The sequence below is a fragment of the Balaenoptera musculus genome, chromosome 20 (genome assembly GCF_009873245.2).
Source record: "Balaenoptera musculus isolate JJ_BM4_2016_0621 chromosome 20, mBalMus1.pri.v3, whole genome shotgun sequence".
Lineage (NCBI taxonomy): Eukaryota > Metazoa > Chordata > Mammalia > Artiodactyla > Balaenopteridae > Balaenoptera > Balaenoptera musculus.
The window spans coordinates 34,941,026-34,964,145 of NC_045804.1; the positions used below are offsets into that span (position 1 = coordinate 34,941,026).

The 23,120-nt window shown below is 40.8% G+C and overlaps 1 long non-coding RNA gene across 1 annotated transcript in view; it reads right to left on the bottom strand.

Annotated features, from left to right (window-relative positions):
• Positions 1-23,120, bottom strand: part of LOC118886540 — a 61,082-nt gene that overhangs the window by 30,307 nt on the left and 7,655 nt on the right. Inside the window, exon 2 of the long non-coding RNA XR_005017764.1 lies at positions 15,381-15,492. This is a non-coding gene — a long non-coding RNA (uncharacterized LOC118886540). The remainder of the gene's footprint in view (positions 1-15,380; positions 15,493-23,120) is intronic.

Here is a 23,120-nt window from a genome sequence, read left to right on the forward strand (position 1 = left end):
GGCATGTGGGATCTTCCCAGACCAGGGCTCGAACCTGTGTCCCCTGCATTGGCAGGCAGATTCTCAACCACTGCGCCACCAGGGAAGCCCCAGGAATTATAATTTATAAGGCATTTTTATATACGTTGTCTTCCTTGATTCTCACAGAAGTCCTGTGAGGTAATCATGAAGAGACAGAGGCTCAGAGAGTGCCAAGAATTGCCCAGGGTTGATGATCAAATAAATCACAGAGTATTCACACCGAGGTTTTCAAAGGCAAAGCTCATGATATACACAATAAGGATTTAGTATCTGAACTTGGAGAGAATCTGGAGATCTGACTTAGTTCTCTGTATTTCCTGTCTTGTTATGGTAGGCAAAAGGAAAATTTTTATTCTTAGCTGGTAGTGCATTTGTACTTAATATTTTGGAGAACCAGCAGTGTTCTGGCTGTTTATCTCTTGAGACTACTTAGACAACAATCTTTGAAAGGTCTTCAATGATAGCATAAACGCTCCAAAGTGCTCTCGTTGGAATTTTTGTTGGTGTCATAAAACTAAAGTAAATTCTGTCCAGTGGAGTAGAGATTTCTTACATTTTTCTTTTTGTCTGCAATGTGTAGCGAAGGCATATATTTCACTTTCCCTTGGGGTTACAGCCACACACAAAAAACAGCTTTTATTGCCTTGAGCTTCTGGAGTACAGGAAACTCATCTCATTCATCTCTGCTATTTACCTCTTTCCCAACTTGGCAAAACGCATAGGAGGTACATGATAGATCTTTGTTAAAACGTCAAGTTGAAAAGAGTTAGGAAAGAGAAACTGAACTATGGAAACTCTCTTTTTGAGTAGACAACAACAACAACAACATTCTTCAGGGTTAATATTTCAGATAATTTAGTTAATCGCATATTTGCAATTTAAAAAAATTAGGTAAGGGATCTATGAATTTCTTTCAGTATTTATTGAAGATAAAATGGCTTCCTGTGTGTTAAGAAGAGCATTCTGGTTTGGGTTTTGTTTTGTTTTGGTCTTTGAAAAACTCTTCAAGAAGGAAAGAGCTTTGACTGCAGGAAGAGGAGGTATAGAGGTTGAAAAGTGTCGTCAACATGACTCTGTTTATACTGGCCCAAGGCTTGTCTGATGTTGGCCAACCCAGTAAGTTGGAATCAGAAATAAATCTTCCTGTGGAGACTTCACTCAATAATAACTATACTTGCCCTTTGACATAAGCACAGAGAGGGAGACAAGGGGCCACTAGGTTCCTGAGGACTCTAATCCTGAAACTGAGCAGAGGTCTCAAGTGTTGCTGGTTCAGTTTCCCCAAAACAATCAGAAGCCAAGAACCAAATGACTCATTTGTTGCTTGAAGAAAGTATGAGATATAGTAGCCAACTTTCTTCATAAGTGTGTGCAGATATTTGAGTGCTCACAAGTATTTGACAAATATTGGAGTGCTCACATGTAAAGGTTCTAGTGTACCATAGTGAAAAAAGACAGGCAAGGTCTCTGTTCTGAAAATCCATTCTAAAATTTTAATCCACCTGTGTGCATGTTGACTGAATCATCATTGTCTATTTTCTGTCTCTAAGCACCCTTTTGTCTTTTACTAACTCACCATGGAAAAGAACAATCTGAGAGCAGAAAACATGAATAGTATCTGATTCTAGCTGATTAAATGGATTAGTATCCCTTTCCTTACTTGGAAAAGTGATCACTCTCCTTTCTACTTCCTGGAAAGAATGAACACCAAGTGCTGCAAGTAAAAGCTATATACATGCAACATTAAAGAGTTTTGTTTCTGTGCTTTTCCATTTCTACGATGTGTCCTCAATTCCATTTTGGAAATATAAATTCCTTCAACTGTGATTTCTACATTGTATATACCAGTGTGATCTCGAGTAGGTAGTTGGCAAACTTTCTGTAAAGAACTAGATAGTAAATATTTTACGCTTTGCAGGCTATAGGGTCTCTGTCATGACTACTCAACTCTGCTGTTAAAATGCAAAAGCAACCAGAGAGCCTACCTAGATGGATAAGTAGGATTGTGTTCCAATTTAAATTTATTTATGAACACTGAAATTTGCATTTTATGTAATTTTCCCATTTCACAAAATATTCTTCTCCTTTTGATTTTTTCAACCATCTAAAAATGTAGAAACCATTCTTAGCTTGTGGGCTATCCAAAAAAACCCAAAAAAAACCCCCCAAAAAACCCAAGCAGTATTTAGCCCATGAGTCATAGTTTGCTAATCCCTGATATAAAGGACTAGTTAGTTCAGTTAATTAGGACCTGGTGATGAGGCCAAGTCTGTGGCTTTAATCCTCATGTGAATGATCAAACCAGCTTTGCACTGGTGAACCTGCAGCAATCTCAAGTTTCGCCCTCAGTTCTGGCTGCTGACTTGAAGATGTGGGCACCAGGACAGGCCAGCAAAAGATGCCATTTCCTCATGCTTTCATTTCTAGTGTAGCTTGCTGATGATTATTCACACTTTTCCTGTCACTTGAAAGTTTCTGAATTCCACTCTTTCAGAGTAGGGTGACACAAATTGTAGTGTGCACTTATCTTACCCCCTTATTAAGGTAATAAAGACAGAAATCCATGGGGTTTTGCTGTTGTCATGTAGGAAAACTGGCTCATAAGCATTTTGGATAATTTTCTGAGAAAGCCCAACAGCTGTGTTGTGCATATTTAATATTAATCTTGAACTTTTTATTGACCAGGATCATTTCATCCTGTGAATGCCCTAAGCAATTCCCTTAATTTTGCTCTTGCAGTAGGAAATAAGAGGGGTACTTCTGTTTCTTGTTTAGGTCATTTTTGAACAGTTTTGTAAGACCCAGAGTTCTATTTACCTTAACTAAGCATTGCAGATAGCTTTGCCCTATTTTCTTATGAGACGGGCGTTAGCTTTCCTGACCTAGATTCTCATGCCTCTTTCACACCTCTTAATTCTCTGTTTTTGAAGTGGCTTTGTAGTTGAGGTGAAGCAACTGGCCATGGGGGATTTGTGAAGCATTTAGAGCCCTTGGAGGAGACATAAACAAAGCCACTCTTTGTCAGTTATAATTGTAAACTGGCTTAAATTCCTCCAGTAGAAATGATTTTTTTGATTACAGGTGTAAGTAGGTTCAAGGCTATTACAGAAAAGTTTTCACATGGAATATTCACATGGAATAGTTCCTAAACTTTATGTTACTATTTTGAGGTTTGAAGGATTGACTCCTGCTGGGTTCTCTGTGTGATCAATTATACCAAAAAGTTTGTGCAAAAAATCTGGAACGATGCTTGATACTCTCTTTTTCTTCTACCCCAATCCCATGAAAGAACCCTGCCAAATCTACCTTCAAAATGTATGCAATATCAGACTCCTTCTGACTTTTTCCTGTATTGCTGCAACCCTGACCCAAGCCCAAACCATCCCTCTCCTGGATTACTGCAAAAGCTTTCCCTGCTTTTTCCCTGCTCTGCTTCTTCCATTGCTCTTCTTCAGTCTTTTCTCAACAGAGCAGCCAAAGTGGTCCAGTTAAAAACATAAGTCAGGGTCTTAATCAGAGGAGTGGCAAGATGGCAGAGTAGGAAGACACGGAGCTCACCACCTCCCATGGGTACACCTAAATTACAATTATTTACAGAGCAACTATTGGTGAGAAAGACCTGAAGACTAGCAGAAAGCATCTTCTACAACTAAAGATATAAAGAAGGAGCCACAATGAGATGGCAGGAGGGGCGGAGATGTGGTATAGTCAAGACCCATACCCCCAGGTGGACGACCCACAAACGGGAGGATAATTACAATTGCAGAGGTTCTCCATAAGGAGAAAGGGGTCCGAGCCACATATCAGTCTCCCCAGCCCAGAGCCTCCAGAACATTTGGCTTTGAAGGACAGTGGGGCTTACTTTGGGGAGAGCTGGAGGGCTGTAGGAAATAGAAACTCCCCTCTTAAAAAACTCACTCATGGGGAGTTCCCTGGTGGCCTAGTGGTTATGATTCTGGCCTTTCACTGCCATGGCCTGGGTTCAATCCCTGGTTGGGGAACTGAAATCCCACAGGCTGTGTGGCATGGCCATATAAACAAAAACAAAAAACAAAAAAACTCACTCACAAAGTCTCACATGCTCTGAGACCCAGGGCAGAAATAGTAACTTGAAAGAAGCCCAAGTCAGACCCACCTGCTGATCTTGGAGCCTTCTATAGAGGCAGGAGGCAACTGGAGCTCACCCTGGGGACATAGATGCTGGTGGCAGCCATTTTGGGAGCTCATTCTACCACTGGTGCTGACAAGCCCCATTCTGGAGTCTTCCTCTAGCTTATTAGTGCTGTGACCTGGCCCCACCCACCAGCCTGTTGGCACCATAACTGGGACACCTCAGGCCAAGCATCTAGCCAGGTGGGGACATAGCCACACCCACCAGCAGGCCGACTGCCTTAGGACTCCTTGAGTGTCCTGCTGCCCCGGGACCCAGCCTGATCCACCAGAGGGCCCAGGACCTGGCCCTGCCCAACAGTGCACAGGTACTACCCCTGGAGCCTTCAGGACCCTGCAGCCAGAGACTCCAGGACCTGGCTTTGCCCACCAGCAGCTAGCAATAGCTCTGAGAACGCCTGGGCCCCAGCCCTGCCCACCAGCAGATGGACAACAGCCCCAGGACCACCTCAGCCCCACAGCCTGCCATGTCAGAACCCAGGCCACTCACCAGCAAGCCAGCATCAGCTCTAGGACCCCCTGGGCCCTGACCACACCTACCAGTTGGCCAATGCCAGCTCTGGGACATTTTGGGCCCCTCAGCCAGTGACCCTGGAGTCCAGCCCAACCCACCAGCAGGCAGATACAGCTTCAGGACACCCCAGACCCCACATCCAGCCATGTCAAGAACTGGCCCTGCCTACCAGCAGGCCAATACTAGCTCCAGGGCCTCCAGGGCTCTGCAGCCAAAGACCCTGGGATCTGACCCCACCCACCAGCAGCTGGCAGCCTCTGCACAAGGCAGAGTCTGGCAAGCAACCGGACCGGGGGCAGCCACACCTATCAGACTGCCACATTCTATGAGGCCGGCATCACCCTGTTACCAAAACTAGACAAAGATATCACACACACACACAAAAATTACAGGCCAGTATCACTGATGAACAAAGATGCAAAAATCCTCAACAAAACATTAGCAAGACAAATTCAACAGTACATTAAAAGGATCCCACACCATGATCAAATGAGATTTATTCCAGGGAGGCAAGGATGATTCAATATGTGAAAATCAATCAATGTAATACACAACATTAACAACTGAAGAATAAAAGATCATCTCAATAGATGCAGAAACAAACTTTTGACAAAGTTCAACTTCCATTTATGATTAAAAACTCTCCACAGGACTTCCCTGGTGGCGCGGTGGCTAAGAATCTGCCTGCCAATGCAGGGGACACGGGTTCGAGCCCTGGTCCGGGAAGATCCCACATGCCGCGGAGCAACTAAGCCCATGTGCCACAACTACTGAGCCTGTGCTCTAGAGCCCGTGAGCCACAACTACTGAGCCCGTGTGCCGCAACTACTGAAGCCCATGCACCTAGAGCCTGTGCTCCGCAACAAGAGAAGTCACTGCAATGAGAAGCCCGTGCAGCGCAATGAAGAGTAGCCCCTGCTCGCCGCAACTAGAGAAAGCCCACGCACAGCCATGAAGACCCAATGCAGCCAAAAAAAAAAAAAAAAAAAAAACTCTCCACAAATGTGGGTATAGAGGTAACATACATCAACATTATAAAGGCCATATGTGACAAGCCCACAGCTAATATCATACTCAGTGGTGAAAAGCTGAAAAAACATTCCCTCTAAGATCAGGAATAAGACAAGGATGTCCACTCTCACTACTTTTATTTAACGTGTTATTGGCAGTCCTAGCCACAGCAATCAGACAAGAAAAAGAAATAAAAGAAATCCAAATTTCAAAGGACAAAGTAACACTGTCACTGTTTGCAGATGATGTAATACTATACATAGAAAATCCTAAAGATGTCACCAAACAACTACTAGAACTCATCAATTGGTAAAGCTCAGAATACAAAATTAATATAGACAAATCTGTTGTGTTCCTATACACTAACAACAAACTATCAGAAAGAGAAATTAAGAAAACAATCCCATTGACAATTGCATCAAAAAGAATAAAATACCTAGGAATAAATCTAACTAAGGAGGTAAAAGACCGGTACTCAAAAAATTGTAAGACACTGATGAAAGAAATTGAAGAAAACACATACACAAACAAAAATGAAAAGTTATACCCTGACCATGGATTGGAAGAATTAATATTGTTTAAATGACCATACTACCCAAGACAATCTACAGGTTCAGTGAAATTCCTATCAAAATACTGATGACATTTTCACAGAACCAGAACAAAGAATTCTAAAATTTTTACACAAACACAAAAGAAACACAAAAGATCCCAAATAGCCAAAACAATCTTGAGAAAGAACAAAGCTGGAGTGTCACACGCCCTGATTACAAACTATATTACAAAGCTACGGTAATTAAAACAGTATGGTAGGGCGTCCCTGGTGGCGCAGTGGTTGAGAATCTGCCTGCTAATGCAGGGGACACGGGTTCGAGCCCTGGTCTGGGAAGATCCCACATGCCACGGAGCAACTAGGCCCGTGAGCCACACTACTGAGCCTGCGCGTCTGGAGCCTGTGCTCCGCAACAAGAGAGGCCGCGATAGTGAAAGGCCCGCACACCGCGATGAAGAGTGGTCCCCGCACCGCGATGAAGAGTGGCCCCCGCTTGCCGCAACTAGAGAAAGCCCTCGCACGAACCGAAGACCCAACACAGTCAAAAATAAATAATAAATAAATAAATAAAGTAGCTATAAAAAATTAAAAAAAAAAAAAGAAAATCATAGACTTTAAAAAAACAAAACAAACCAAAAAAAACCAGTATGGTATTGGCACAAAAACAGACACATAGATCAGTGGAACAGAATAGAGAGCTCAGAAATAAACCCACACTTAAATGGACAATTAATATATGACAAAGGAGGCAAGAATGGGGAAAAGATGGGGAAAAGACGTTGTTGGGAAACTGGGACAGCTACCTGCAAAAGAATCAAACTGAACTTTCTCTCACATCATGTATAAAAATAAATTTGAAAAGGATTAAATCCTTAAATGTAAGACCCCAAACCATAATACTTCTAGAAGAAAACATAGGCAGTATGCTCTTTGACATCAGTCTTAGGAAAAAAATTTTGGATATGCCTCCTTAAGCAAGGGAAACAAAAGCAACAATAATCAAATGGGATGACATCAAACTAAAAAGCTTTTGCACAGCAAAGGAAACTATCAACAAAACAAAAATGCTACCTACTGAATGTGAGAATATATTTACAAATTATATAAGGGGTTAAGATCCAAAATATACAAAGAACTCACACAACTCAATATCAAAAAAATAAACAACCTGATTAAAAAATGGGCAGAGGATCTGAAGAGATATTTTTCTAAAGAAGACATACAGATGGCCAACAGATGCATGAGCATCTTTGTTCAACGTCACTAATCATCAGGGAAATGCAAATCAAAACCACAATGAGACATGACCTCATACCTGTCAGAATGGCTATTATCAAAAAGGCAACAAATAATAAGTGTTGGCAACAGATGTGAAGAAAAGACAACCCTCATGCACTGTTGGTGGGAATGAAAATTTGTGCATCCACTATGGAAAACAGTATGGAGATTCCTCAAAAAATTAAAAATATGGGAATTTCCTTGTGGTCCAGGGGTTAGGGATTGGTGCTTTCACTGCTGGGGCCTGGGTTCAATCCCTGGTAGGGGAACTAAGATCCCGCAAGCCATGCATTGAGGCCAAAAAAAAAAAGAACTACCAACCAAGCAAAGAGGAGATTGGTTCAAGATAGCAGAGTAGAAGGAGATGTGATCACTTCCTCTTGCGAGAGCACCAGAATCACAACTAACTGCTGAACAATCATAGACAGGAAGACTCTGGAACTCACCAAAAAAGATACTCCACATCCAAAGACAAAGGAGAAGCCACAGTGAGATGGTAGGAGGGGAACAATCACATTAAAAATCAAATCCCATAACTGCTGGGTGGGTGACTCACAAACTGGAGAACATGTATACCAAAGAAGTCCACCCACTGAAGTGAAGGTTCTGAGCCCCACGTCAGGCTTCCCAACCTGGGGGTCTGGCAATGGGAGGAGGAATTCCTAGAGAACCAGACTTTGAAGGCTAGCAGGATTTGATTGCAGGACTTTGACAGAACTGGGGGAAACAGAGACTCCATTCTTGGAGGGCACACACAAAGTAGTGTGTGCATCAGGAACCAGGGGAAGGAGCAGTGACCCCATAGGAGACTGTACTAGACCTACCTACTAGTGTTGGAGGGTCTCCTGCAGAGGTGGGGGGTGGCTGTGGCTCACCATGGGGACAAGGACACTGGCAGCAGAAGTTCTGGGAAGTACTCCTTGACGTGATCCCTCCCAGAGTCTGCCATTAACCCCACCAAAGAGCCAGGTAGGCTCCAGTGCTGGGTCACCTCAGGCCAAACAACCAACAGGGAGGGAACCCAGCCCCACCCATCAGCAGACAAGCAGGTTAAAGTTTTACTGAGCTCTGCCTGCCAGAGCAACAGCCAGCTCTACCCACCACCAGTCCCTCCCATCAGGAAACTTGCACAAGCCTCTTAGATAGCCCCATCCATCAGAGGGCAGAGAGCAGAAGCAAGAAGAACTTCAATTCTGCAGCATGTGGAAGGAAAACCACATTCACAGACAGATAGACAAAATGAAAAGGCAGAGGACTTTGTACCAGATGAAGGAACAAGATAAACCCCCAGAAAAACAACTAAATGAAGTGAAGATAGGCAACCTTCCAGAAAAAGAATTCAGAATAATGATAGTGAAGATGATCCAGGACCTCGGAAAAAGAATGGAGGCAAAGATCGAAAAAATGCAAGAAATGTTCAACAAAGACCTAGAAGAATTAAAGAACAAAGACCTAGAAGAATTAAAGAACAAACAAACAGAGATGAACAATACAATAACTGAAACGAAAATTACACTAGAAGGAATCAATAGCAGAATAACTGAGGCAGAAAAACGGATAAGTGACCTGGAAGACAGAATGGTGGAATTCACTGCCGCAGAACAGAGTAAAGAAAAAAGAATGAAAAGAAATGAAGACAGCCTAAGAGACCTCTGGGACAACATTAAATGCACCAACATTTGCAATAGGGGTCCCAGAAGGAAAAGAGAGAGAGGAAGGACCCGAGAAAATATTTGAAGAGATTATAGTCGAAAACTTCCCTAACATGGGAGAGGAAATAGCCACTCAAGTCCAGGAAGCACAGAGAGTCCCAGGCAGGATAAACCCAATGAGAAACATGCCAAGACACAGGAAACAAATTGACAAAAATTAAAGACAAAGAAAAATGGTTGAAAGCAACAAGGGAAAAATGACAAATAACATACAAGGGAACTCCCATAAGGTTAACAGCTGATTTCTCAGTAGAAACTCTATAAACCAAAAGGGAGTGGCACGATATATTTAAAGTGATGAAAGGGAAGAACCTACAACCAAGATTATTCTACCCGGCAAGGATCTAATTCAGATTCGATGCAGAAATCAAAAGCTTTACAGACAAGCAAAAGCTAAGAGAATTCAGCACCACCAAACCAGCTCTACAACAAATGCTAAAGGAACTTCTCTGAGTGAGAAACACAAGAAGAAGAAAAACAAGAGAAGAAAAGGACCTACAAAAACAAACCCCTAACAATTAGAGAAAATGGTAATAGGAACACACATATCAATAATTACCTTAAATGTGAATGAATTAAACACTCCAACCAAAAGACACAGGCTCGCTGAATAGATACAAAAACAAGACCCATATATATGCTGTCTACAAGAGACCCACTTCAGACCTAGGGACACATACAAACTGAAAGTGAGGGGATGGAAAAAGATATTCCATGCAAATGGAAATCAAAAAAAAGCTGGAGTAGCAATACTCCTATCAGATAAAATAGAATCTAAAATAAAGAATGGGGCTTCCTTGGTGGCGCAGTGGTTGAGAATCTGCCTGCTAATGCAGGGGACACGGGTTCGAGCCCTGGTCTGGGAAGATCCCACATGCCACGGAGCAGCTGGGCCCGTGAGCCACAACTACTGAGCCTGCGCGTCTGGAGCCTGTGCCCCGCAACGGGGCCGCGATAGTGAAAGGCCCGCGCACCGCGATGAAGAGCGGTCCCCGCACCGCGATGAAGAGTGGCCCCCGCTTGCCGCAACTAGAGAAAGCCCTCGCACGAACCGAAGACCCAACACAGCCAAAAATAAATAATTAATAAATAAATAAAGTAGCTATAAAATTTAAAAAGAAAAAGAGGTTATCTTTTAAAAAAAAAATAAATAAATAAAATAAAATAAAATAAAATAAAATAAAGAATGTTACAAGAGACAAGGAAGGACACTACATAATGATCAAGGGATCAATCCAAGAAGAAGATATAACAATTATAAATATATATGCACCCAACATAAGAGCACCTCAATACATAAGGCAACTGCTAACAGCTATAAAAGAGGAAATCGACAGTAACACAAGAATAGTGGGGGACTTTAACACCTCACTTACACCAATGGATGATCATCCAGACAGAAAATTTATAAGGAAACACAAGCTTTAAATGACAAAATAGACCAGATAGATTTAATTGATATTTATAGGACATTCCATCTAAAAACAGGAGATTACACTTTCTTCTCAATTGCACATGGAACATTCTCCAGGATAGATCACATCCTGGGTCACAAATCAAGCCTCAGTAAATTTAAGAAAATTGAAATCATATCAAGCATCTTTTCCAACCACAATGGTATGAGATTAGAAATCAGTTACAGGGAAAAAAAAGTAAAAAACACAAACACATGGAGGCTAAACAATACTTACTAAGTAACCAAGAGATCACTGAAGAAATCAAAGAGGAAATAAAAAAATACCTAGAGACAAATGACAATGAAAACACAATGGTCCAAAACCTATGGGATGCAGCAAAAGCAGTTCTAAGAGGGAAGTTTATAGCAATACAAGCCTACCTCAAGTAACAAGAAACATCTCAAATAAACAATCTAACATTACACCTAAAGGAACTAGAGAAAGAAGAACAAACAACACCCAAAATTAGTAGAAGGAAAGAAATCATAAAGATCAGAGCAAAAATAAATGAAATAGAAACAAAGAAAACAATAGCAAAGATCAATAAAACTAAAAGCTGGCTCTTTGAGAAGATAAACAAAATTGATAAACCATTAGCCAGACTCATCAAGAAAAAGAGGGAGAGGACTCAAATCAACAAAATAAGAAATGAAAAAGGAGAAGTTACCCCGGACACCACAGAAATACAAAGCATCCTAAGAGACGACTACAAGCAACTCTATGCCAATAAAATGGACAACCTGGAAGAAATGGACAAATTCTTAGAAAGGTATAACCTTCCAAGACTGAACCAGGAAGAAATAGAAAATATGAACCGACCAATCACAAGTAATGAAATTGAAACTATAATTAAAAATCTTCCAACAAACAAAAGTCCAGGACCAGATGGCTTCACAGGTGAATTCTATCAAACATTTAGAGAAGAGTTAACACCCATCCTTCTCAAACTCTTCTAAAAAATTACAGAGGAAGGAATGCTCCCAAACGCATTCTATGAGGCCACCATCACCGTGATACCAAAACCAGACAAAGATACTACAAAAAAAGAAAATTACAGACCAATATCACTGATGAATATAGATGCAAAAATCCTCAACAAAATACTAGCAAACAGAATCCAACAACACATTAAAAGGATCATACACCATGATCAAGTGGGATTTATCCCAGGGATGCAAGGATTCTTCAATATACGCAAATCAATCAATGTGATACAGCATATTAACAAATTGAAGAATAAAAACCATATGATCATCTGAATAGATGCAGAAAAAGCTTTTGACAAAATTGAACACCCATTTATGATAAAAACTCTCCAGAAAGTGGGCATAGAGGGAACCTACCTCAACATAATAAAGGCCATATCCAACAAACCCACAGCAAACATCATTCTCAATGGTGAAAAACTGAAAGCATTTCCTCTAAGATCAGGAACGAGACAAGGATGTCCACTCTCACCACTATCATTCAACATAGTTTTGGTAGTCCTAGCCACAGCAATCAGAGAAGAAAAAGAAATAAAAGGAATATAAATTGGAAAAGAAGAAGTAAAATTGTCACTGTTTGCAGATGACATGATACTATACATAGAGAATCCTAAAGATGCCACCAGAAAACTACTAGAGCTAATCAATGAATTTGGTAAAGTTGCAGGATACAAAATTAATGCACAGAAATCTCTTGCATTCCTATACACTAATGATGAAAAATCTGAAAGAAAAATTAAGGAAACACTCCCATTTACCAGTGCAACAAAAAGAATAAAATACCCAGGAATAAACCTACCTAGGGAGACAAAAGACCTGTATGCAGAAAATTATAAGACACTGATGAAAGAAATTAAAGATGATACCAACAGATGGAGAGATATACGATGTTCTTGGATTGGAAGAATCAATATTGTGAAAATGACTATACTACCCAAAGCAATCTACAGATTCAATGCAATCCCTATCAATTTACCAATGGCATTTTTTACAGAACTAAAACAAAAAATCTTAAAATTTGTATGGAGACACAAAAGACCTGAAATAGCCAAAGCAGTCTTGAGGGAAAACAACAGAGCTGGAGGAATCAGACTCTCTGACTTCAGACTATACTACAAAGCTACAGTAATCAAGACAATATGGTACTGGCACAAAAACAGAAATATAGATCAATGGAACAGGATAGAAAGTCCAGAGATAAACCCACGCACCTATGGTCAACTAATCTATGACAAAGGAGGCAAGGATATACAACGGAGAAAAGACAGTCTCTTCAATAAGTGGTGCTGGGAAAACTGGACAGCTACATGTAAAAGAATGAAATTAGAACACTCCCTAACACCGTACACAAAAATAAACTCAAAATGGATTAGAGACCTAAATGTAAGACCAGACACTATAAAATTCTTAGAGGAAAACATAGGAAGAACACTCTTTGACATAAATCACAGCAAGATCTTTTTTGATCCACCGCCTAGAGTAATGGAAATAAAAACAAAAATAAACAAATGGGACCTAATGAAACTTCAAAGCTTTTGCACAGCAAAGGAAACCATAAACAAGACGAAAAGACAACCCTCAGAATGGGAGAAAATATTTGCAAACGAATCAACGGACAAAGGATTAATCTCCAAAATATATAAACAGCTCATTCAGCTCAATATTAAAGAAACAGGGGCTTCCCTGGTGGCGCAGTGGTTGAGAATCTGCCTGCCAATGCAGGGGACACGGGTTTGAGCCCTGGTCTGGGAAGATCCCACAGGCCACGGAGCGACTAGGCCCGTGAGCCACAATTACTGAGCCTGCGCGTCTGGAGCCTGTGCTCCACAATGAGAGAGGACGCGATAATGAGAGGCCCGCGCACTGCGATGAGGAGTGGCCCCCACTTGCCGCAGCTAGGGAAGGCCCTCGCACAGAAACGAAGACCCAACACCGCCATAAATAATAACTAAATAACTAAATAAACCCAAAAAAAAGTTAAAAAAAAATTAAAAAAAAAAGAAACAAACAACCCAATCCAAAAATGGGCAGAAGACCTAAATAGACATTTCTTCAAAGAAGACATACAGATGGCCAAGAAGCACATGAAAAGCTGCTCAACATCACTAATTATTAGAGAAATGCAAATCAAAACTACAATGAGGTATCACCTCACTCCTGTTAGAATGGGCATCATCAGAAAATCTACAAACAACAAATGCTGGAGAGGGTGTGGAGAAAAGGGAACCCTCTTGCACTGTTGGTGGGAATGTAAATTGATACAGCCACTATGGAGAACAGTATGGAGGTTCCTTAAAAAACTAAAAATAGATTTACCATATGATCCAGCAATCCCACTACTGGGCGTATACCCAGAGAAAACCATAATTCAAAAAGACACATGCACCCCAATGTTCATTGCAACACTATTTACAATAGCCAGGTCATGGAAGCAACCTAAATGCCCATCGACAGACAAATGGATAAAGAAGATGTGGTACATATATAAAATGGAATATTACTCAGCCATAAAAAGGAACGAAACTGAGTCATTTGTTGAGACGTGGATGGATCTAGAGACTGTCATACAGAGTGAAGTAAGTCAGAAAGAGAAAAACAAATATCGTATATTAATGCATGTATGTGGAACCTAGAAAAATGGTACAGATGAGCCAGTTTGCAGGGCAGAAGTTGAGACACAGATGTAGAGAACAGACATATGGACACCAAGGGAGGAAAACTGCGGTGGGGTGGGGATGGTGGTGTGCTGAATTGGGCTATTGGGATTGACATGTATACACTGATGTGTATAAAATTGATGACTAATAAGAACCTGCAGTATAAAAAAACAAACAAAACAGCTAATACTAAACTTTCATTGGCTTATTTGTATGGAAATATGTTAATATAAATGTTTCATTCATTACATGAAATTTCCAAAAAAAAAAATTTATTTATTTACTTGGTTGCACCGGGTCTTAGTTGCGGTGGGTGGGCTCAACAACAACAGTAACGGTAATTTGTTAACAACAACAGTAATTTGTCTATTTGCCAGGATCTGTGCCAGGTACTTGGCATACAGGATCATAACCTCAGTCCCCAGAGGATCTGGGAGCTTTAAGCAAATCATTCAAGTCATGTAGGTGGTAATGGGCAGGAGTGAATTTTGTACCCAGGTTGTGTAATTTCAAATTCTGTGTTCCTATCCACTCTGCTACGTTGCCATACTGTTCATACTTTTTGACCCTAGAATCTGACTCCTAGAAAGGAAACCTAAGGAAACACTTTAACTGTAGAAAAACACTATGTTGCAGTGTTAGAAAAGGGAAAAACTGACACAATGTTATTGTCTAACAATAGAAGAATGCCTGTAGTATGTTGCAACTATGTTATGGAATATCATAGAGACATTAAAAAAGATAATGGAGACTCTAGGAATATGAAAAAATATTTCAGATAAAATATTCAGTGAAAAAAGCAGAATATGGATGGTCATATTGATCAATTGCCACAGCATAAAAATATGTATGTATAGGAAATACAGTTGAAAGTATTTGTGGATTGTGGTTGTTCAATTGGACTGGCTAAAATTTTTTCCCTCAAGACTGTTCTTAGTTTTAAAACAATTATCTGAAATGAACAATTTTATCACATAATCCCCTTCTCAAAACACTGGCCCCGGTCCAATTTCTTTCCTACCTGTACCTCTTCTGCTCAGAGCAGCTCCCCGTTACCATTTGCTTCTGTTGAGCTCCGTAGCATGAGCTCTTGCCACTCAGGTCCATGTGCACAAGATTGGCCCAAAAAGAAACTGCACATTTCCAAAAAAAGAAAAGAAAAGAAACTGCACATGTCCAGAAGTCACTTCACCATTTCTTCTATCTCTGTTGTGATCAGTAGTGTTGAGCTGCATATTTTATTGAAGAATTTGTCCTTTTTCTTTTCCCACAAAACAGGGTCTTCCCCCCGTCCCTGTTATAACAATATTCCTTTGAGCATAGCTGTCACCTTTATACACCTGTATACAGCTGTTGGCCACAGGGCTTCTCAACCTCAGCATTATTGATATGTCAGCTCAGATAATTCTTTGTTGTATGTGTCCTGTGCATTGTAGGATGCTTAGCAGAGTCCCTGGCCTCTTCATACTAGATATCAGTAGCGTCACCCCCCAAAAGTGTGACAACCAAAGACATCTCCAGATATTGCCAAATGTTCCCTGGGGTTGGGGGGCAAAATCGCTCTTGATTGAGAACCACCGGACAACTGGAGGGATGTTGGTGGCATAGTGAGAACCTGTAGCTGACTGGTTATGCCCTTATTTAGCCACAAGAGGTCTCCCTAGACCCCATTATGGTTCTACTCTGGCACATACAGGGCTATGGCCACCACCAAGTAGGTTAATTGTCATGACTTGGTGGGTGACGACAGCAAAAGGGGAGCTTAATTCCCATAGTGTAGGTTGTACATACTAATTTGCTGCCAAAGAAAGGGGAGTGTGGAGTTACTGCAGTGGAGAAACCTGACAAACACGACCTCAGCCAGGTGAGGGAGGTCAACATCAACACTGAATCATAATGATAGTATGTACCTTTTTTTTTTTTTTTAAAATAAATTTATTTATTTTATTTTTGGCTGCATTGGGTCTTTGTTTCTGTGTGCGGGCTTTCTCTGGTTGCAGTGAGCGGGCTTCTCATTGGGGTGGCTTCTCTTGTTGCAGAGCATGGGCTCGGTGCGCAGACTTCAGTAGTTGTGGCACACAGGCTGAGTTGCTCTGCGGCATGTGGGATCTTCCCGGACCAGGGATCGAACCTGTGTGCCCTGCATTGGCAGGTGGATTCTTAACCACTGCGCCACCAGGGAAGCCCCGATAGTATGTACCTTTGACATATGTGATGAAAATGGCACTTTACCCCTGTGATCCTCCTCCCCAAACCTCATGACCCCAGTCTAATCATGAGAAAAACATCAGACAAATTCCAATAGAGGGGCATCCTACAAATACCTGACCAGGACTGCTCAAAACTGTCAAGGTCATTAAAAATAAGGGAAGTCTGAGAAACTGTCGTAGCCAAGAGGAGCTCGGAGACATGACAACTAAAGATAAGGTGGTACCTGAATGAGATTCTGGAACAGAAAAAGGGCACTAGGTAAAAATTAAGGAAACCTGAATAACTATAAACTTTAGTTAATAATAAAGGGTCAACATGGGTTCATTAATTATAACAAACCTACCATACTAATAAAAAATTTTAATAATAGAGGAAACTGTGTGCAGGGGAAGGATTATATGGGAACTCTGTCCTCTGCTTAATTTTTCTGTAAATCTAAAACTGCTCTAAAAATTAGGTCTATTAATTTTTTAAAAAGCACCTGGGGACTTCCGTGGCGATCCAGTGGGTCCAGCGGTTAAGACTCTGCGCTTCCACTGTAGGGACACAGGTTCGATCCCTGGTCAGGGAACTAAGATCCCACATGCCATGTGGTATGGCCAAAAAAAAAAAAAAAAAAAAAGCATCTGATCAAGCCCTGCCTTGGTAAAATAAACGAAGAAAAATTTTAAATGGTGGATTTGCTAGAATTCTGATTTCTGATTTAAAAGGAATCATTTGATGACTGTAGTGAGAAATGCCACTCTCAAGTACCAATCAAGCCCCTCATTTTCTGCAGAGTATCAGGTAAGAAAGCCAAAGATTGATACTGCAGAAAACTTTGAATAAAGGAGCCCAACTACTTTAAATAATTCTTAGAAATTATTTCTATCCTCACAAGTAGGTAAATGTGTCATGATCATATAATGAGAATATCAACAATTATATCTCACTGATACCCCTTTGAAGATGGTACTATATTCCAGGACTATATCCAGTAGAGGAAAGTTGAGTCTCAGAGAGATATATCTGCCCAATATCATAAAACTAATATGACAAACTAAAACTAAAACTCAAATTTTTACATCTGATTTTACAATCTTTGCTTTTAACTCCTGTGCAATATTTCCTCCCTATATGTGACAGCCGAGGTTATGCATGTCACTGTAAAGTATATATTACATAATTTAAAAAGTGCTAAACAGGGGTTTCCCTGGTGGTTCAGTGGTTAAGAATCCGCCTGCCAATGCAGGGGACACGGGTTCAAGCCCTGGTCTGGAAAGATCCCACATGCTGCAGAGCAACTAAGCCCATGCGCCATAGCTACTGAGCCTGCGTGCCACAACTACTGAAGCCTGTGTGCCTAGAGCCCGTGCTCTGCAACAAGAGAAGCCACCACAATGAGAAGCCTGTGCATCGCAATGACGAATAGTCCCCGCTCACCACAACTAGAGAAAGCCTGAGTGCAGCAACAAAGACCCAATGCAGCCAAAAAAAAAACAAACAAACAAAAGTGCTGAACAAAAACCAGAAGTCTGTGTCCTCAGCTGGCTCAGGATACTAATTTCCTTACCAGAAAATTGTGGATAATAATACCTGTCCTGTTTACCTCACTGGGTTATTTTGAGTCAAAGGAAAGAATATATGAGAAAATGTCTTGGAACCTGTGAAGTGTGGCATTGTATCATTAACACATTTTTACTTGTGCAGCTTTTTGCAAATATGTCTGTGAGCTAATTGCAAAATGGAATTTGTGGAGATGATGGAGGGAGCTTTAGACTAGAAGGCTTAGAAAAGAATTGTATCAGTCTCAAATCCTCCCTTGGAGGATAAGATCCCAAGTATGTGGTCTTCACCACTGACTGCACTTATCACCTGGGGAGCTTTTAAAGGCATCCATGCCCAGGTTTCTCCCCAGACTAATTAAATCACAATTGCTAGGAGTTCGGCACAGGCATTGCTATGTTTGAAAAGCTCTCCAGGTGACTCTAATATGCAACCAAGGCTGAGAATGGCCCTCCTAATTGATCTAAAGTCAGCCCAGTTCCATAGGGCCCACCCTACCTTTCCTGCATAGGCTGCTCTTCACTCCTAGAAATTGCTGGAGTTGGAATATTGCCATCAGGCAGTGAGGCAAAAATAAAAGTCTGGTCAGCCAAACTGCTGAGACAGCTGATGATATTGTCATTTGACTAAAGGAAATGGATCTATGTCAGTTTTATTCAAAGAAGGAAGAGTCCGGGAGGGAGAATGCTTCAGAGGCTGGCTGTGCAATCATCTAGCAGTCTGCTGCAGCAGCAGGCCAGGAGAGCAGAGAGGCAGCTTGGATCCTATGTAAACTCAGCTCTGCGGGTCCGTTTATCTTGGCTATTGTGTTGTCTGAAGAGCCTTTGTTGGGAGCCTGGGCCTTGGTGCCTGGCAGACCAAAGCAACAATCAGCTTTCAAGTTACTGAATTAACACTGTTCAAAAACTGAGAGCACAGAAGAAAAAGCTGTTGAGCAAGAATAGCATTAGATGTGCTACAGAATGAATACAATTCAGAGCTAGAAACTCCCTTCTTTTAGAAACAAGGCCCAGGTTCCTATATGTATTACTTTTCAGGGTCTTCGGTAAAAGAATTTAGGTTACAGCACTGCCAGGAGAGAGTACCGAGATGAAGTCATCTGGGGAAACTGAGGGTCCCTGTCTTCTAGGGTCTGGGTATCACTCTGACAAATCCAGGAATTCATTTTGTCATAACACTTAGAGGTGAGCAGTCTCTCGGGGATGGACCCACATTAACCAAGCTCACAAGAGTCCAATATTGGAATAATGTAATGACCAGGCATTGACACTGTATGGTACGTTCTCAAACATCTGTAAGAAAGACAAAATGGGGAGCCACATCAGAACCATAAATTATACTTGAAAATCAAGAATATAATTAAGGGGACTTCCCTGGTGGTTCAGTGGTTAAGACTCCACACTTCCAATGCAGGGGGAGTGGGTTCGATCCCTGGTCAGGGAACTAAGATCCCACATGACGCTTGATGTGGCCAAAAAATAAAAAAAATGAAAAGAATATAATTGAGAAATGAGTTAGGTGATCTTACAAGACGGTATCATCAAGCTACAGTAGCTGGATTCATTCAGCCTCTCTGTAGGGGTGACCCGTTAAGCAGAATAAAATATCCCAGATTCTGGCTGGGCACCTTCTGTCTGAACCACATTGGAGAGTCACTGACAAATTCTTGCTCTTCAGGGGTCATTTATTCAAACCAGGGGTCTCCAAACATTTCTGGTTATACGTTCCTAACAGCAACAACAACAAAAAAAGTAAATCCATATTTTCAAATCATCTGTGGATAATTTTGAATTTTTTTGGTATCATCTTCTTGTCAGATCCGACAAGAAGGTTATTGCTTTTTACTGAGTAATGTGGCTGACAGCTTATACGAAAGGTAAGAGAAATGTCAACCCCACCACTTTCTTGCTGGCTTGGGCTTTAATTATTAGCATTATCTTTAATTTGCTGTTTCTTTGCAGGAAACTCGGGACGATCTTGTCCATTTTATGGGGGTTAACTTAGTGAAAACTGAACACCGTAGTATAATACAATCTGTAAATCCATTAAACAGGGCACATTAAACTGCAAGTTTTCCCAGGCTCTGCTGAGAGGAAACTATTGAGTGAGGTGCCACTGTCAACCCTCCAGTCATGGAATTCCCATTCTTTGCTGGGATATCTCAGTAATGAAGAAGGCTATTCTTCAGACAATATATAACACAATGCATTCACTCAGAGACTAGAATATTTTACAGCTTTGGATACAATAGCAATACATATACAATCGTTCTTACTTAGAAATTATGCCCTAATCCCTAATTGGATATGGACACTCCTAAATCTCTATCTACCCATTTGCTGAAGAAGGGAGTCTTTTGTGTAGATGTCCAATCTCTTCCATCACATTTTTTTTTTTTTAAGTTGAATCCTCCTCCAGAGCTGGAGAAGCCCATGTTGTTTTTTTAATTTTTTTAAAGATTTATTGATTGATTGATTGCTATGTTGGGTCTTCGTTTCTGTGCGAGGGCTTTCTCTAGTTGCGGCAAGTGGGGGCCACTCTTCATCGCGGTGCGCGGGCCTCTCATTGTCGCGGCCTCTCTTGTTGCGGAGCACAGGCTCCAGACGCACAGGCTCAGTAGTCGTGGCTCACGGGCCTAGTTGCTCCGTGGCATGTGGGATCTTCCCAGACGAGGGCTCGAACCCGTGTTCCCTGCATTAGCAGGCAGATTCTCAACCACTGCGCCACCAGGGAAGCCCTCCATCACATTTTGATTCTCCTTATTGTTACTGCTGGAGGGGAACTTTACCTGAAGTTCTGAGGGTGCCTAAGGATTGTACTGCTCCACACAGCACCACAAAGTGAGTATGAGAGAGCTAGAGTCATCATCTCATTTTACTATTAGGAGAAGGGTTTTATTTAAACTCAGAAGCAAAACAGCTAAAAGCAGAGCTAATTTGGTTGAAAGGATCAGGATGAACTAGCTTCACCCCTCTCTCTTCAGAGACTTCCATTCCTGAAGCTTTCCACTGAGTTTGAAAATTATGGTTCTGGAACATTTAAAAATTGGCTGAGATGGAATTTTGTTGTAATTGGTGTTGTGCTATAGGTGAGTCTGCAGGAACTTGAGACAAAGGAGATGCCATGCACGGTTCATCTGCGATGAATTAAGAACAAAAGGAAGTCTTCTGATCCATGGCTTTCTCCCAAAGATATCATAGCGTAGGGTTTTAGTGTTTGGACTCTACAGTCAGACTGTATTGGATTGTTCTTTTTATTTCCTCTGTAGAGAAGCTAACTTTATTTTTTAATAGGTAATACACACACATGATACTAAATGGTAAGCCTCCCTCCCATTCCTCACCCCCAGGCTCCCAGTTCTTCTCCCAGTAGCAACCACAGATACCAGCTTCTTGAGCTTTCTCCTAGAGATAGTAAAGGCATATTCAAGCATACTTCTATACATTCTCTATATATTTATATTTAAAAAAATAAATGGTGGCATACTTTGTACCATAGTTCTGCCCCATGCCTTTTTCTCCCCCTGAATTCTTGGAGTTTGTTCTCTCAATTCATTCATTTAACATATATTTATTGAGCATTATGCTAGATTGAAATATTGTTCTCCACTCCTCATAAGAGGGTTATACATCCTGTTCTCTGCCATGTGACTTTTGAGGCTCTTTCTGTAAAGAAGGTGAAGTATACTTCTCTTCTCTCTTGACTTTGGACTTGGCCATATGATTTTCTTTGACCAGTGGACTGCAGGCCTAAGTGACAATGTGTCACTCAAAGTAGAGGCTTTAAGAGGCATTGTATGTTACCATGTACTTCTTATACATCAGTGGTCCCTAAACAAGAAGGCACTAGAAGACAACCTCAACCCAGCCTGTGACCCTCAGCCTGGAGCAGTGCCACCGTAGCTACCTGACATATCCATGAGAAAAAAATAAATGTGTTTTGTGTGTATGTGTGGGTTAGCCACTGATATTTTGGAATTGCTTGTTATCACAGCCAGAAGCAAACTAAGAACACTATGTGCCCAGGCACTATTCTAGGTGCTTAGGTTCATTGGGGAACCAAACAAAGATCCTTGCCCTCACGGAGTAGCTATGTATAAATCTGCCTCTTTTTAAAGGCTGCATATTATTCCTTCATGTAGAGGCATTGTAATGTATTCAACCAGTCCTTTATGGATGGATTTAGGTTATTTCAAAGCATTAGTTTTAAAAGATGAAAATCATACTTCCAATATAAATGCATAGAAACTATATATTAAAGTTTTATTTAACTCATTAATGAAGAAACCACCAGGATGACAAGTGAGTTCAAAACACAATATGCAAGTTGAAAATCGTAAAGTCAGTGGATAAAAATAAATACTGAAATAACTTTGCTAATTTTGGTAGATAACTGGCTAATGTCCTATAGGGTGAAAATAATAACATTTGAGGTTCTCTTCTATTGAACAGAAAAAATAATCATACCCCATTATCAGTTTTAGAGCATTGTAAAATTTCTGGGCTTTAATCAACTGCAAAGTTACATTTCCCAGAGAGTCAGAGTTTTTGCTAATACTAACAATGTTACGATATCCTTTAATATTCATCTTTGTGCACATGCGTGAGTCTATCTTAAAGATAAATTCCTACAAGTGAAATTTCTGAGTATATTAATTTCTTATTTTGAGAGAGGTTATCAAATTGCCCTTCATAGAAATTGTACCAAATTACCTTACTGCAAACAACATATGAGTGGCTGTTTTGTCACATCTTCTCCAACACAGTGTTATTGAGCTTTTTACTACTTTCCAATCTGATAAGATAAAAATAGTACCTCATTGTAATTTTAATTTACTTTTTTTCTTGTTATAACTATAGCTGAATATTTTTTCACACCTTTACAAGTTATTTCTTTTTCCTCGACTGTGAATTGTCACTTCCTATTTTTGCCTTCAGAAGAATTAGCCCTTAGTCTGTCACACGTGTTCCAAATACTTTTTTTCACAGATTCAGACATATTTCTA